Source organism: Magnolia sinica, chromosome 6 (assembly GCF_029962835.1).
Source record: "Magnolia sinica isolate HGM2019 chromosome 6, MsV1, whole genome shotgun sequence".
NCBI classification, from domain to species: Eukaryota; Viridiplantae; Streptophyta; class Magnoliopsida; order Magnoliales; family Magnoliaceae; genus Magnolia; species Magnolia sinica.
Genome location: NC_080578.1, coordinates 50,237,769 through 50,253,034, shown reverse-complemented (window position 1 = coordinate 50,253,034; position 15,266 = coordinate 50,237,769). Strand labels below are relative to the sequence as shown.

General features: G+C 39.1%; 1 non-coding gene across 1 annotated transcript; it reads left to right on the top strand.

Moving 5' to 3' along the window:
- The first annotated feature begins 2,657 nt into the window (after positions 1–2,657).
- LOC131250209 (small nucleolar RNA R71) lies at positions 2,658–2,764 on the top strand. The gene has a single exon (XR_009173137.1). It is a non-coding gene; the product is annotated as a small nucleolar RNA R71 (small nucleolar RNA).
- The last annotated feature ends 12,502 nt before the right edge of the window (positions 2,765–15,266 follow it).

Genomic DNA, 15,266 nt, shown 5'->3' with positions numbered 1-15,266 from the left:
ATAGTACCTGGACGGAGAATCAAGAGGTTTCCCAAAATTATCAATGTAAGAGCAAGTTAGGGCAAGAGAGAAATTAACAAAAATAACAAAAAGAAAAAGAAAAGAAGATCCTACCTATACCACTTTCACAGGTGCTCTCGATTGCATTTAGCGCATGCAACAAGCCTTTAAACCCCTAGGTTACCCCTAGTGGACGAGTTGTAGTCTCGTGAGGGTTTGCAGTAATGTTACCCACAAACATTGAAGTAACTAACTAAGAAAAATGAAAATGAATGAAATAAAAAGCAATACAATAAAGCAAAACGCTGGGTTGCCTCCCATGAGCGCTAAATTTAACGTCTTCGGCCAGACAAGAACGGACCATGAATGAAATAATCTTTATAACCAGGGTCCGCCAAAGAAATTACCTCAACACTTTCATTAACCGATCCCAGACAAGTGATGTGAGTTCCCATGAACTGTGCTATCTGAAATAAGGCAACTGACACTGTCGTCAAATAATTTAAGGACTTCTGCTCGAACGACTTCTTCTATGTTAGGATCACGCTTCCTTTGCATGTTATGCAATATTACCACAGCATGATCCATCCATGCAGGGGGGCATACTCCCTGGATTTTTTTCTATCTTCCGTTCAATTGCTGCCTTATATGCTCTAAGAACATTAAGCAGCCTGCTCGCCTTTGTCTTCTCAGAGTTACAAACTGTGCTGTCAGGAAGAGTCTCAGAGGGATGAAGAGGTTTCACTTTCGCTCTCCATTTTTCAGTCTCCAATATAGGAGTAGAGTCGAGCAATGCATTGACTTCATGGATGGGACTATCAATGTCAAAATCCATGCCCGATTGTGCTAAGCAGGTCTCAAGAGGATCTTCAAAAGATGTACGGAAGGAGTCCTGCACAAGGCTCTCGATCATGTCCACTTCAAATATGTCATCCAAATCTGAGGATTGTTGTCCTGTATTAAAAACATTGAGTTTAATATTCATGTTACCAAAGGACAATTTCATAACTCCATTCCTGCAATTGATAATAGCATTAGATGTGGCCAAAAATGGACGACCCAAAATGACTGGGATCTGACTATGAAGATTCTGGACAGGCTGAGTATCTATAACTATGAAATCCACTGGAAAATAAAATTTATCAACCTGGATTAACACATCTTCAATAATACCCCAGGGCACCTTGACAGATCTATCGGCTAGTTGTAATGTTACCTTAGTCGGTTTCAACTCACCAAGTCCTAGCTGCTCATAAACCGAATATGGAACAAATTGACACTCGCCCCTAAATCAAGTAATGCCTTCCCGATCTTATGATCTCCGATGCCGCAAGAAATGGTGGGAGCTCATGGATCCCTAAATTTAGGAGGGGTGTTATGTTGAATCATGGAGCTGAGCTGCTCTGCAAGGAAGACTTTCTTATGAACATTTTGCTTACGCTTTTGAGTGCATAAATCTTTAAGAAACTTAGCGTAAGCAGGGACTTGCTTGATAGCGTCAAGCAACGGGATGTTGACTTGCACTTTTGAAACACATCCAAGATTTCATCAAAGTTATTTCTTTTCTTTATTGGTGCCAGACGTTGAGGAAAGGGTGCTTTGGGCACATAAGGTGGCACATTAGTGGCTCTTGGAGAGTCAGAGAGCTTTTGGACTTTGGATGCATTGGTATGGCTCTCTGCTTCATCTTGATCTTGTTTTAGAATTTGATTCATCCCCAGGCATCTCTATTCTGTTATCAATCTGCGTGCCTGACCTAAGGGTAGTGATCGATTTGGCCTGTTCATGATATTGCCCTTGGTTGGAATTAGAGCCAATCTCATACTTGTCCCTTTGGATTAGCCTCGGGTTGGCTAGGGAACTTGCCCTTCTCTCTCTCACTCAATGTGGCAGCTAGTTGACCCATTTGTACTTCCAACTTGGCAATGGATTGTGCATTTGCATGTAAGCTTTGCTGGTTGGCCAGTAAGGTTTGTTGGGTGTCTTTTTGGAATTGGAGAGAACTCTGCATGAAAAGATGGAGTGTATCCTCAAGAGATGGTTTCCTTGATTGTGTAGGCAGTTGTTGATATTGTGGAAACTGTTGAGGTTGTTGACTGCCAACTTGGAGGTGCGGTTGCATGGGAGGATTTCTAGATGGTCCTCCTTGTTGTGGTCCTTTTGCCCAAGAGAAATTTGGATGTCTAGCCCACCCTGGGTTGTATGTGTTCGAGTAAGGATCATTCCCAGATTTTTGAAAAGTGTTCATAGCATGAACTTGTTCAGAGAGAAGTTCTGGGAATGCTGCACCAGATGGACAAGACTGCATAGGATGGGCAGGACTAGAACATGTGGCATATGCCTCGACTTGAGCTGTTTATGGTGGTTCATTATTTAATACCAGAGCATCAACTTTCTTTGTCAGGTTATCAAGCTTGGCGCTCAGCTCTGGCATGACTCCTATCTCATATATACCACCTCTCTTTTGTGGTTGGGGACTTCTGTCACCTCTATTTGAATAATCCCATTGCTGGGAATTTTTGCACAAGGTTTCAAAGAAGTTCCACGCTTCGACATCACTTTTGGTCATGAATGACCCTCCACTGGTGGCATCAACCATGCGACGGTTCTGTGGTGTCAGACCGTCATAGAAGTATTGAACTTGTTGCCACTTCTCAAAACCATGGTGAGGACATTTAAGAAGCAAGTCCTTCCATCTTTCCCAACATTCATGAAAGTGCTCGCCCTCTTTTTGTGTGAAGTTAGTAATTTCTCTACGGAGGGCATTGGTTTTGTGAACGGGGAAGAACTTGTTTAAGAACTTCTTAGACAGTTGGTCCCATGTAGTGATAGATCCAACTTCTAGAGAATTCAACCATGCTTTCGCCTTATCCTTCAAAGAAAAAGGAAACAGGCGTAGGCGGATCGAATCGTCTGGAGAAGTTTTGGAACTTAAAGGTGGAGCAAATGTTTAAGAATTCTTTCACATGATGATATGGGTCCTCCTTGTCCAATCCATAAAAGGATGGCAACAATTGTATGACTCCGGGTTTAAGTTCAAAGTGTGTTGCCGTAGTGGTTGGCAACACTATGCATGAAGGCGCATTAAATTGGACAGAGCTGAATAATCTTTGAGAGCTTTAACTTCAGTCTCATTCACCATTTCAACAGGATTATTTCTCAATCTTTCACGAATTGTTCTTTCAATCTCAGGATCAAACGGTGCTAGTTCTATATTCAGAGAGATCTACGTCCTAGCATAAACTATGTTATTGCAATGTAAGAAAGAAAACTAAACTAAGAAGCAACCTAAGAGAAATAAAACTAGACCTAGAAACTATGAGATTCTAAAACAAGTTAAAACTATGTAAATAAGAATGGGAAGAAAGAACCCGGAAAAGGAGATGATTGATGTCTGAAGAATAGGGAGCTCCTCCTTCACTTCCAATTTGGAGATCTATGTTAGAATCTAACTTAGAAATTTATGTCAGGATCCTACAAAACAGGAAATAGGTTAGTTTCTAAAATCAAGAAAAGAACTCTAAGTTAGAAAAAATCCTAAGCTATGAATTATGATAAGAGAGAATCCCAAATTCAATTTGGAACGAACGGCGCCAAAAACTTGATGTTTTATTTAAACCAACATGATTTAAATGATTTTTAAACTCACAAGTATACGAATCAGATGTAGATACGGTACGTATTACGAGATCGTTCCCACGAGGACTGGTCGTCACAATTCAAATCTATGATTCTCCTTAACTAATCCAACAATTAATGGAATGAATTACTAAGCACAATTTTATGAAAAACAATTAATTAAGAACAGGGAAGAAAATTCAATCAGAGAGAGAGAGCACTAGGACTTTCGAATCCACCCCTAATTATCATAACCCTTGTTTTGTCTGTTGATTCACCTTGATCTAGATTGATACCACTTAAATAGAGAAAGCACAATCTGTGTCCTTAATCGGGCATACAGACTGTCTAATTCCTTTAAGCAATGCCATGAATGACATATCCCATATCCTTGGTCGGGCATAAGGGATGTACAATTCATTAAAGCATCCTGTTTCTTTCTCTATAGGAAACCTGTTCTTGATCAGACACAAGCACCTATAATAAGCATCCAAACAACATCCATATATATACTTTGGTCAAGTTCATCGATGGAGAAGTATAGAATTTAAACCCATAAAGCCCACTTAAAGAAAGAAACAAATTAATTGAAATTCAAAGTAAATCAACCAATACAAGAGCTAATCAAATTAGGGGCTTCATCTCAGCCCTAGCTGAGAGATTAGTGACCCATAAAATCCATAAAAAAATATTAAATAAAATTCATAAAAAAACGTCAAACCAAACAATCTCTCTCTCTCTTCTTTCTTCTCTTTCTTCTCTTTCTTCTCTCCCTTGCTTCAGATCTGGAATCCCCTAGTTCTGAATGCCTTTCCCACGTCCAAAACTCCCCTTTTATAGCTGCTGGATGGCTGGGGTCGGTGGCAGAGTCGTAGAAGGACTCGGAGTACAAATTTTCACAGCCGTGATCGGTGGGCCCCACAGAGGTATTTTCTGGAAAATCCACCCCGTCCATTGGATTCAGAACGAAATTTCAGTCAAGAATGGGTGGATTCGAAGGTCCATTAGCGCGGCCCACAAGAAATCTCAAAAAACTCAGTTTTGAACGTCCCGGGGCAGTCTACTTTTGGCCTCTGTATCGCACACGTGTGTACGCATGGGCGAGGAATATCAACATGGTTTTGAAGCTCTCGAAGCCCCTACACGATGGACGGATTAGATCTTCGGAAGGTTGACGAGTGGGGCCCACTAATTTCCGCAAAAGCTGGCAGCGTCCGTGCGTGCGGACGCCAAACCGACACTGCGATGATGGTTGGGTCCATTATTGGACTTTTCACAGAATCCACGCCGTCCATTGGTTTCATCGAAAAATCGGTAGGAATTGATGGTTTTGGGGTGGATTCTGCACCACGCGGCTTCCGCCGTCCAACCTGCGTTTGAACGGCTAGGCTCTGATCTATGCGTTCATTTGAATTTTTGCCACCTAGGCAATGGTAATGGCTGCCCCAGGAAGTGGATGGACGGTTTGGATTGTCCATTTGGACACTAGGTGGGCCCCACAACCGACGACCACGGTTCGGTTCCGCGGACGCTGCAGCGGCGAGAGAGAGAGACGGGTCAGCGCTCTCGCTGACCGGTGAAAACGTGCAGTGTGCACACTCCTCATACACAGGGCCCACCGTGATGTTTACGAGAAATCTACACCATCCATCCTCTTTATCATGGTAATTTAACCGTCAATACCAAGGTTGAGGCAGTTCCAAATATCAGGTGGGCCCCAAATTGGAGATTAATAGGCTGATCTATCCGTTGGACCACTTCCTGAGATCTTCAATGGCTGAAATTTAATATGTACGGTTAATTTCCGGCCCTCATCTCATGTATGAAGTTTCGAACTGATCGGATAGCGGGAACCATGTGATCTTGCATTCTGGACCCTTTTCGGGCCCCTTTGGCTTGCTTTTCTCAGATCCCAGGCGTGTAAAATCTTCATTATTGGTTCTCTGGAGTCCATCCCGTGCTCTGGAGACTTTGGATCATGAAATCCATGCCTTTAACATCAATTTTCAATTAACGCTCCTGACTTCATCCTGTAACAAAAATACAATTAAAATACTCCATTAAGCATTATCATATACGTAAAATCTGGTAATGATTAGGGTCTAATATGCAATATTCGACCCTGATCAATGGTGTGGATGAAGCACATACATCTAGGGCAGGTCCCACCGTCAGAATGGCATGGATGTACACGTACATCGCATGGGACCTACAGAGCTCTCTGGCGTTAAAGGAGCAGCTTCATAGTTGTCGCACGTGCAACTTTGCTGCCTATTTTAAAAGCAGAGGTGGGTCCCAACATAGGGCCCACCACAACATTTTATAAATATATAAGTATGATATATATATATATATATATATATTAATATATATGTATTGTTCAGGCCCTGCACGGCCTGGACAGACACATACATCAACGTGGATCCACACATGGGGTGGGTCCCACCGTCCAAGGACAGTGGACACCTCACGTGCATTATGGTGTGGCCCATGTGAATGGGTAGACGGCGTGGATGGGTCCCACGAACCTAAATTGAAGAGGAAAAACAAATATCATAATGATCCAAAACTTCTGGACCCAGAAAAGGGTTTCAATGGTAGACGTTCAACATCACTGCTTCCTGCCGTGTGGGCCACCCCAAGTGATAATCTAATTCGTTCACCATCCTGGCCACCTCAAATGAGGTCAAATAGACTCTGATTAGGACTGGTTTGGACGACAAGGGACTCCAAAGAGGGCCCTAGAGTGTTTCAACAGATGGCCATTAATACCCTTAGTACGGCCCACTCGAGACTCATATTTGCCTCAAAATTTGGCACATGGCCTAAAATTATAAGGAGGAGATGGTGGACGGTGTGGATTAAACAAATTCATCATGGTGGGGTCCACGTGTGGTGGCAACCCAGTAAGTTTCCACCCTCACCGTCACTGGACAATAGTCCAGGGACTTACTTTTCTTTTCTTCTTCTTCTCTTTCTTCCTTTATTTTTTTATTTTATTCTACTATATGGGCCCACTAGTGGATAATCCAAACCGTCTGTTATATCGACCAGCTCTCTATGGACCAAAGGAGTCTAATGATCGATAGGTCCACCACTTATACATACAATAGTATGCATTAGAAGGTTCCAATAGTAGGACTTTGTTTCCCTCAGTGCGGTCCACTAAGAACTATGATTTGTCTCATTTTTCGACTCATACCCTAAAACTACACGGGGAAGGTGGTGGATGGCATGGATTAAACAAATACATCAAGATAGGGCCCATGGTTGGGACGCTCCCACCCACGTCCACATGGTTGACATGAGGGGTGCTCCCACTACCACCATCGGTTATGGTGTGGTCTCCATGATGGTTGGATCGAGTAGATTTTTAGGCTCTATGGCTATAATGTACCAGAAAATGGACGTATGGTGTGGATCTAAGAAATACATCAATGTGGGTCCCATGAGTGAAAACTCACTCCAAACCTCTCATGCAAAAAGTGAGGAATGACGTGGGTAGCCCAACCCCTTCACATTTGTGGTATGGCCCACCAGTGATTCGGATTAGCTTCATTTTTCGGCTCAATGCCTAAAATGAGCTGAGAAATTGGATGGACGGCGTGGATTTGATCCTTGCATTAAGGTGGGACCTGCACGAGCAGTCCACACATTAATGTTAGCCACATCATGCCGTTCACACTTCATTATGGGGCCATGTCCAGCGTCCTTAGACGCTGGACAGTTTGGATACCACACAACATCATGGTGGGTCTCACATGTACGTGGCCCACCTGATGGTATAATATACATATAATATATTTATTATATTATATTTAAAAGGAAGAAAAAAAAAGAATGGCTGGGTGGTACACACTCCACCGCCAGTTCTCACTTCTCAGCTAGCTACACCCCACTGTCAGTTAACACAACACTATTAGCCACCACCACTGATGGATGGTGTGGCGTATACCTCATCAAGGTGGGTCCCACATGGACATGGCCCACCTGATTTGAATCAATCTGATACTTTTGTTTTTCGACCACCATAAGATAGGGTCCACATGATTTGGACAGTTTGGATAAGACATACATCAAGGTGGGGTCCATCCGAGTGGGCCACACACCACACAAAAATGGTAAAAAGAGAGAAGCACCCACCTCTAGATCGACTCATTCTTCAATCCTTTGGGTCCTCAGGGCTTCTAGGATCCTTTTCAATGGTGGAGATGGGCTTCTAATGGCAGGATTGAAGGGGATCTAAGGTGAAAGAGGTCTAGCCATGGAGATGGGTTGGGACGTCCATGGCTCTTGCAAAGGTTGGAGAATAAGGAAGAAAGAGGGAGGGAGAGAGAGGTTATTTTGACTTGTTATAATGGTGTAAGGCCATCATTAATACCTAGGTAAGGGTAGATGTTGACTTTTGGGAAAAGGTGAGGGAATGATTACCTAGCACATCACCCCATGATAGCTTAGAAAATTGTGTCATTGCAATAGGTGGGTCCCGCAATGTGCAGTCAACAGTCATTACAATGCATGGGCCACAACTAGTGATCCGAGCATTGCATTGACACACGAGACGCGACGTTGGAACTGCGGTGACAATGCGGTCATGACGGTCCAAGTTTCGACTTGAGCTGACTCAGATATACTGGACACAACTCAAGATCGCACGCATATGCCAATAACAGATCGCGGGTCGCTGGAATTCGACCGGAAGGACCACGGAAGCCTACAGAACGATACAGTCTAGGACACGGGTCTTACATCATAAGCCATTTTATTATTAGATTTTCTAATGCAGACATGGTTTATTATATAACAAGTAGTATTTACGGCTTTAGCCCAGAGATTTTTAGGAAGCTTCATACTATTTAACATTACATTAGCCATTTCTTGAAGCACCCTATTTTTCCTTTCCACTATCCCATTTTGATGTAGTGTTTTGGGAGCAGAATATTCATGTGATATTCCCTGGTCACTATAAAATTTCTCAAAATGGTTATTTTCAAATTCAGACCCATGATCACTACGGATCTTAGTGACTGGTAACTCCTTTTCATTTTGGATACGTTTAAGTATCCTTTTTTACTTCGTCAAGAGTTTTAGATTTCTCTCTTAAGAAGACTACCCCAGTATACCTAGCAAAGTCATTTACAATGAGCAGAATATACTTCTTACCACCTTGACTCTCCGTTCTAGTTGGTCCAATGAGATCCATGTGGAGGAGTTTGAGTGGTTTAGATGTGGCATTGGAGTTTATCTTTTTATGAGCACTCCTGGTTTATTTACCAATTTGGCACTCACCACATATCTTCTCCACTTTCTTTATTTTGGGTAGACCTCTTACCAATTCACTTTTGCTTAATCTATACAAGTTGCGGTAGTGTACATGTCCTAGGCGCTTATGCCATCGTTCGGTCTCATCAGTATGGACCATGTAACATGATAGCTTAGATGAGCTTGAGTTACTAACTATATAGTAGTTCTCAAAAGTTCTATGACCAGTTAATATTACAGAACCATTCTTATTTAAGATTTCACATTTTTTTTTGAAAATTTTACACTATGATTATTATCGCAAATTTGAAAAATGCTTAATAACTTATGTTTTAAACCTTCTACATATAAAACGTTCTTAAATAGAGGGAGGTTAGGGAGTTGAACCATACCTTGGCCAACAATTTTGCAGTTGTTACCATCGCCGAATGTGAGTGAACCATCAGTCATGTCTTTAAGACAGGTGAAGAGACTTTTGTCACCCGTCATATGTCTGGAGCAACCACTATCCAGGTACTACTTTGAATGGCTCGTGGCTTTGAATGCGGTGTGGGCAACCAAACAAGCAACCTTAGGGACCCACTTCGTTACAGTTGGGTTTAGGAGCATAGTTGGTCTTTTTCTGTTTATAATTTTTATACGTCCTACCCACTGAGTTAGATTTTAAGAGCTCCTTAAGGAAGTCTATAATTTTCTCAGCTAAAGGATTACGATTCTGATTTTTATAGTTAATATGGATGTTTTTAGGATTTAAAGACTGAAAAGTTTTAGTCGTTTTAGACACATTTTGATTCAGACTTCTCCCTTTTGAGTTAGAAGACTCTCCTTTAACAAATTTAAGAGGAGTATTCTTATATTTGGGAGGAGTATTTTTATCGTATCCCAATCCAGATCAATTACCACATTTTCTAGATCTGGATAGAAGTTTTTCTAATTTAGGGTCACCTTGGGCATACCTCCAAGTATCCTTCAAACTCAAAAGTGAAGAGACTTCTAGTTTTAAGTTTTCATTTTTAGATTTTAAGTTTTCAACTTGAAATGTTTTGAAATCTAAGTCACACTTAGTTTATTCAAAGCAATCTGAAAGGTGTGATTTTTCTAAAACCAGATTATCAAAATTCTCTTTCAATTTTAAGAACTTTTCTTTTTGTAGTTTTAATTTAATAGATATTTTACAAGTTTCCCTATATAGGGCATTATAAGCATCCTGAAGATCTTTTTCATTTTCATGATCACTTACTAGATTTTCTTCACTGGTTGTATCATTATTTGAGAAAGTGAACTTGGTTAAAGTCATTACGGCTTTAACAACATTACCCTACTCGGTTTCAGAATCTTCTGACTCGGAAAAGGCTTCAGAGCAGGAAGATTCATCCCATGTAACCAACATACCTTTCTTTTTTAGGTTTGTCCTTTTTAAGACATTTGTTTACTAGATGCCCATATTCATGGCAATTGTAGCATTAGCTGTCTTTTAAAGATTTTCAGTTTTTAGATCTTGATCTTTTCTTTTAAACAGGTTTTTGAACATCAACTCTATTTTTACTTTTTAAAATCTTATAAAACTTTTTAGCTAAAAGGGCCATATCATCTTCTGAAGTTTCTAAATCAGAATTATTATTTTCATGAGAAATACTTGTAGAAGATTTAAGGGTGTTAGATTTACCTTTCAGAGCTTTAAATTTTAACTTGTAGATTTGTAAACAACCAACTTATTCTTCAACCTGCATATAGTCTGTATCATGAAGTTTCTGAATGGCCGTGACTTTTGAATTGAACCTTTCAGGTAGTGAGCGTAGTATCTTTGCACAGACTTTGCTTTCTGGGATGCTATCTCCAAGACCCCACACAAAGTTGACTATGTCATTCAACTTAGTATAGAAGACCATGAATGTTTCACTTTCTTGCATATGTATTTCTTCAAATCTAGTGGTGAAGATTTGTAGTTTAGACTTCTTAACAGTAGTTGTACCCTTGTGTGTCATTTTTAAGATATCCCAGGCCTGTTTTACAGTATCACAAGATATAATTTGTTTGAATTCATCTGACGATAGTGTGCAAGTGATTGCATTTAAAGCCTCGGCATTGGAACTACTCTCAGTTCTCTGAAGAGTGGTCCAAGTGCTATAAGGAGCAACTTTTAGAGTTTTAGTTCCATCAAGGCTTAGAACTTCAATAGTAGGTGGAGTCCGTTTAGTTACTGTGGCTTGCCACACATTCTCATCAATAGACCTAAAAAATATTCTCATTCTGGCTTTTTAATAAGCATAATTAGAGCCATCAAAAGGTGGAGGCCTAGTGATAGAAAGGCTATCAAACTTTGACATCTTAAATGCTTAGATCGGTTAGCTCAGGAATTAAATCCAAATAAACAAGCTATTAAGCTCTTATACCACTTGAAAAGGCCGAGCAGAAAAGTCCTAGAGGGGGAGGGGGGTGAATAGGATTATGCCAAATAAAAATAATAAGCAGAATAACAACAACAAGATAGCCAAATAAAATGCAATTAACCAAAAGAAATAACAACCTCAATAGTCAAGTATTGAGAGGTTGATACAAACTTGGTTCTAAAGACAACCTAACACTAAAAACCAATGGTTTATGGCAAGACAACCTTACTAGAATGTGGATGAGTATAAAAAACTCAAACTGGAGAGGATATGAAAGAAATATAAACTAATCTACTACAACATTCACCATACAATGTTAAAATGTAAAGATTACAATATTCACATCCACAAATACATCCCACAATCTTTAACCATAAAAGATAAAGAAATAAACCACACATCTACCAAACACAAAGAATTATAGTGGTTTGCTTGTGTGTATACCAACTGTTAAATAACAACCACACTACTACTCCACTCCTAATAACCACTCCCTTGGGATATTAGCGTTTACTAATCAAAATAGGTTTTTCAAGGTTCACCTAAAACCTTCACAATTGTGTCTTTCAAGTAGGCTTACACAATTCAAAAACCCCGCGCTCCGAGTTTTCTGGATTACCTCAGATAAACCACAAATGGAGATTTTTTGAAACAATCTCACCAACCAAACAAATAGAATTGAATTATAGAAAAGGTAAAATACTTATCTATATGATGATTTTGAAGCAGCCTGATAGAACCAACTTGATGACAACGTAGATGTTCAACGTTTAGTCTACAAGAATATCCCTTTTCAATATAAGAATGGAATAGAGAATCAAAATCAAAATACAAGGGCTACTTTAAAGAATCTAAAATATGCATAAAATATCTTAGAATGTACTCAAAATTAACTCAGAGTGATTGCTTAAGAATGATAAGAATTGAATGGAAAACTCTGAAATTCGAGCACTATTTATAGGTGAAAATTGGTTCGCATGACTGGCCTCGGGTTAGCTACGACTGGCCTTATCCAAACAGATTTTTAAAAATTCTGGCGCGATAAGATTTTTCAGTTGCACGACTGGCCTTGTGGGTCCCACAACTGGTCAAGTGGCCTGCTCGACTGGTCGTGGACACCACACGACTGGTCGTGTGAGTGCAAATTACTCGCTGGAAAACGAGTCGAGCATTGCACGACTGGTCGAGCACTATTCACACGACTGGTCAAGCAGTTTCCAGGATTGGTCGTAGACCAACAAAAAAATTCTAAAATTTTATAACAAATCCTGGACTGGTCGAGAAAATTCTAGGACTGGTCGATCCAGTGCTAGGGCTAGTCAAAAGAACATAAATTTACACTTATAAAATGACCAAAATGACCAATCGAAAGTATGAAATGATCTAATTATGATCTAATGTCAATCTAAGTCAATCATACCTTACTTGTGAGATAGAACATATGAACCATCAAACTATCAATCACTTCAACAGCTTTAAATTTTATGCTCGAACTCAACATACCGAACACAGTCTTAAGTAGGTATTGAGTTCTTGGACTTTTCTAGTTCTAAATCTTGAACCGCAATGTTCTTGGACACTAAGTCTTCACTTTCTTCTAGTTTGAAAATCTTGGCAAGTTCGTCGTAGATATCGGCAAGATAAATTCAGCATGAACAGAATGAATGTCGAGGATTCAATGTGAACAGATACACAAGCTCGATACACATCAAGATACAAGATTGAATTGGTTTGACACACCAAAATTTGACAATACTTAGGGTTTATCAATATAACACTTTCAGATACTCAAAGCTATTACAGATCTACTGTAATTAGAGTCACAATAAACCATTAAAAATTGAAAGTATTCCTTAAATATTGAACTATAATCAAGAGAATTCAACATAAACATAAATCAAAGCAATAGAAACATCCCATCATGATACAAGCTTCACCTCTTAGCCCTAGCTAAGAGGTTTAGCCAACCATAGACATGATTGGATTTAAAACCCTAGAAGATAGTATGAAAAATGAAGGAAGAAAGAAGAAAAATGCTTGGTGATGGCTCCCGGTCCTTGTGCATCACTCCTCCAAAGCCTAGATAGAGATACTCATGGATGCCTTAGGGACTCCTATTTATAGTTGAGCAACACCTCCTTTCGCAAAGTCTTGAAAAAATCTGGAAACTACCTCAAATTTACGCACTTCGCATAATTCTGCATAACTTCGCACAATTTGTCCGATGACATCGAATTGGCTTCGATGTCATCGAAGGTGCCTTTTTTATATGTTTTTTCATACTTTTATAGCTTCATCTAGACTCTGTAACCTTCTATGTCATTGAACCTACCTTCGATGTCATCGAAGAAGTCTTCTATGTCATTGAGCTTTATTCGACGAATTGATAGTGCGTCCAAAACAGTCCAGAGAGTTAATCCAATTTCTTTAATAAATTTAATGTCATCGAAGAGGCCTTTGATGTCATCGAGGTGGTCTTTTATATTATCGAGGGGGCCTTCGAGTAATTGAATATGGTGCCCAATGTGTCCAATAAGTTTTACCGAAAATCCATAGAAAATTCAATGTCATCGAACTAGCTTCGATGCCATCAAGCAACACTTTGAGTCATCGAACAAGTCCTTGAGTCATCGAAAAAGTGTCTTTAATTTTTCCAGTGACCAAATCGATTTTCTTTCATAAATTTGATGTCATCGAATGGTAGCTTTAATGTCATTGAATGGTGATCAATGACATAGTTAATGTGACTTCTACACTTGTTGTTCCTTCTCCACTTGGTTTTCTTGAATCTTGGGACCTTCAAATCTTCAATCGTTGTCTGCTAAGATCCACTCTTTACCTTGGTGATCTTTGAGCGTCAAATTCATGCTTTTAACACTTTTTCCAATCCAAGCTCTTAAATTCAACTTGTAACACAAATGTGAATAAAATAGAACATTAAGCAGCATTATGTTCACGAAACCAAGATATAAATGAGGTTCAATATGCAATATTTGACCCTTAAAACAATCCCCAACCAGCATTTTGCTAGTCCCAAGTAAAGTATACGCAAAATAAATCTCAATGCTTAATGTCAAAAATCTCTTTCAAAAAATAATCTTTTGTGCACTCAAGTATGAATAGGTAGAAATAAGATACAAAAGTGAGATTTTGAAAACCTAGAACTAAATCACATAAGCAACCAATTAAATAAGTTCTTTATTTATTAAATCAGAGCATAGTTTACCTATCATATTTTTCAATGTGTTCAGTGAAAATCAACTTACTTCCCATATGAATACTATCATTTCATTATGTTACTCAAACTCATCACTTCAAGACTAGTTTGAAACTTAAGTACTGATTCCGAACTCATCCCCTTCTCCTTCATTTTCTAGTTTTTGAATTTATATCAATGGTCAATTTTTATTCATTCTTTATTTTTGTATTCTTTTCCATATTTTTCATTCTTTTCATTCTTTTTCATGACCTCTTTGTCGATCTCTTGTTTTTTTTAATTGGTTCTTTTCTTCTTTTAAGGTGGATAAAATTCTCCAGACTCAATTCTCACCATCTATCAATGATTCACATACTAACAATCAGAACTTCTAGCATATCTTACAGAAAACAACTTGAATGTTTCTTGTGATTTAGATTAACATAATATTCAAACCTCCTCTTAATCAATTGTGCACAAGAACTTAGGTGATAGGTTACTTGATTAAAATCTAGCAATTCAAATTTCAATCTTTATTTTCTCATACTCAAAGCACTCTTAAGTACACAATTCATCACTTCCTAAATAGATTTCAACTTGAAACATTGAAAATTTATAAATTTTTTGCTCAAAACTGAGAAAACACTAATTAGTTTACCTAATCCCCCATCCCTAACCAAAAAATCTACATTATCCTCAATGTAAAATAAATAAGCATGTACTGCAAAAGAGGCAATGAAAAGAAAAGGGAAGTGATGGAAAGGTAATACTTGAAGAAGGAATTTTGAGGCTTTTCCAAT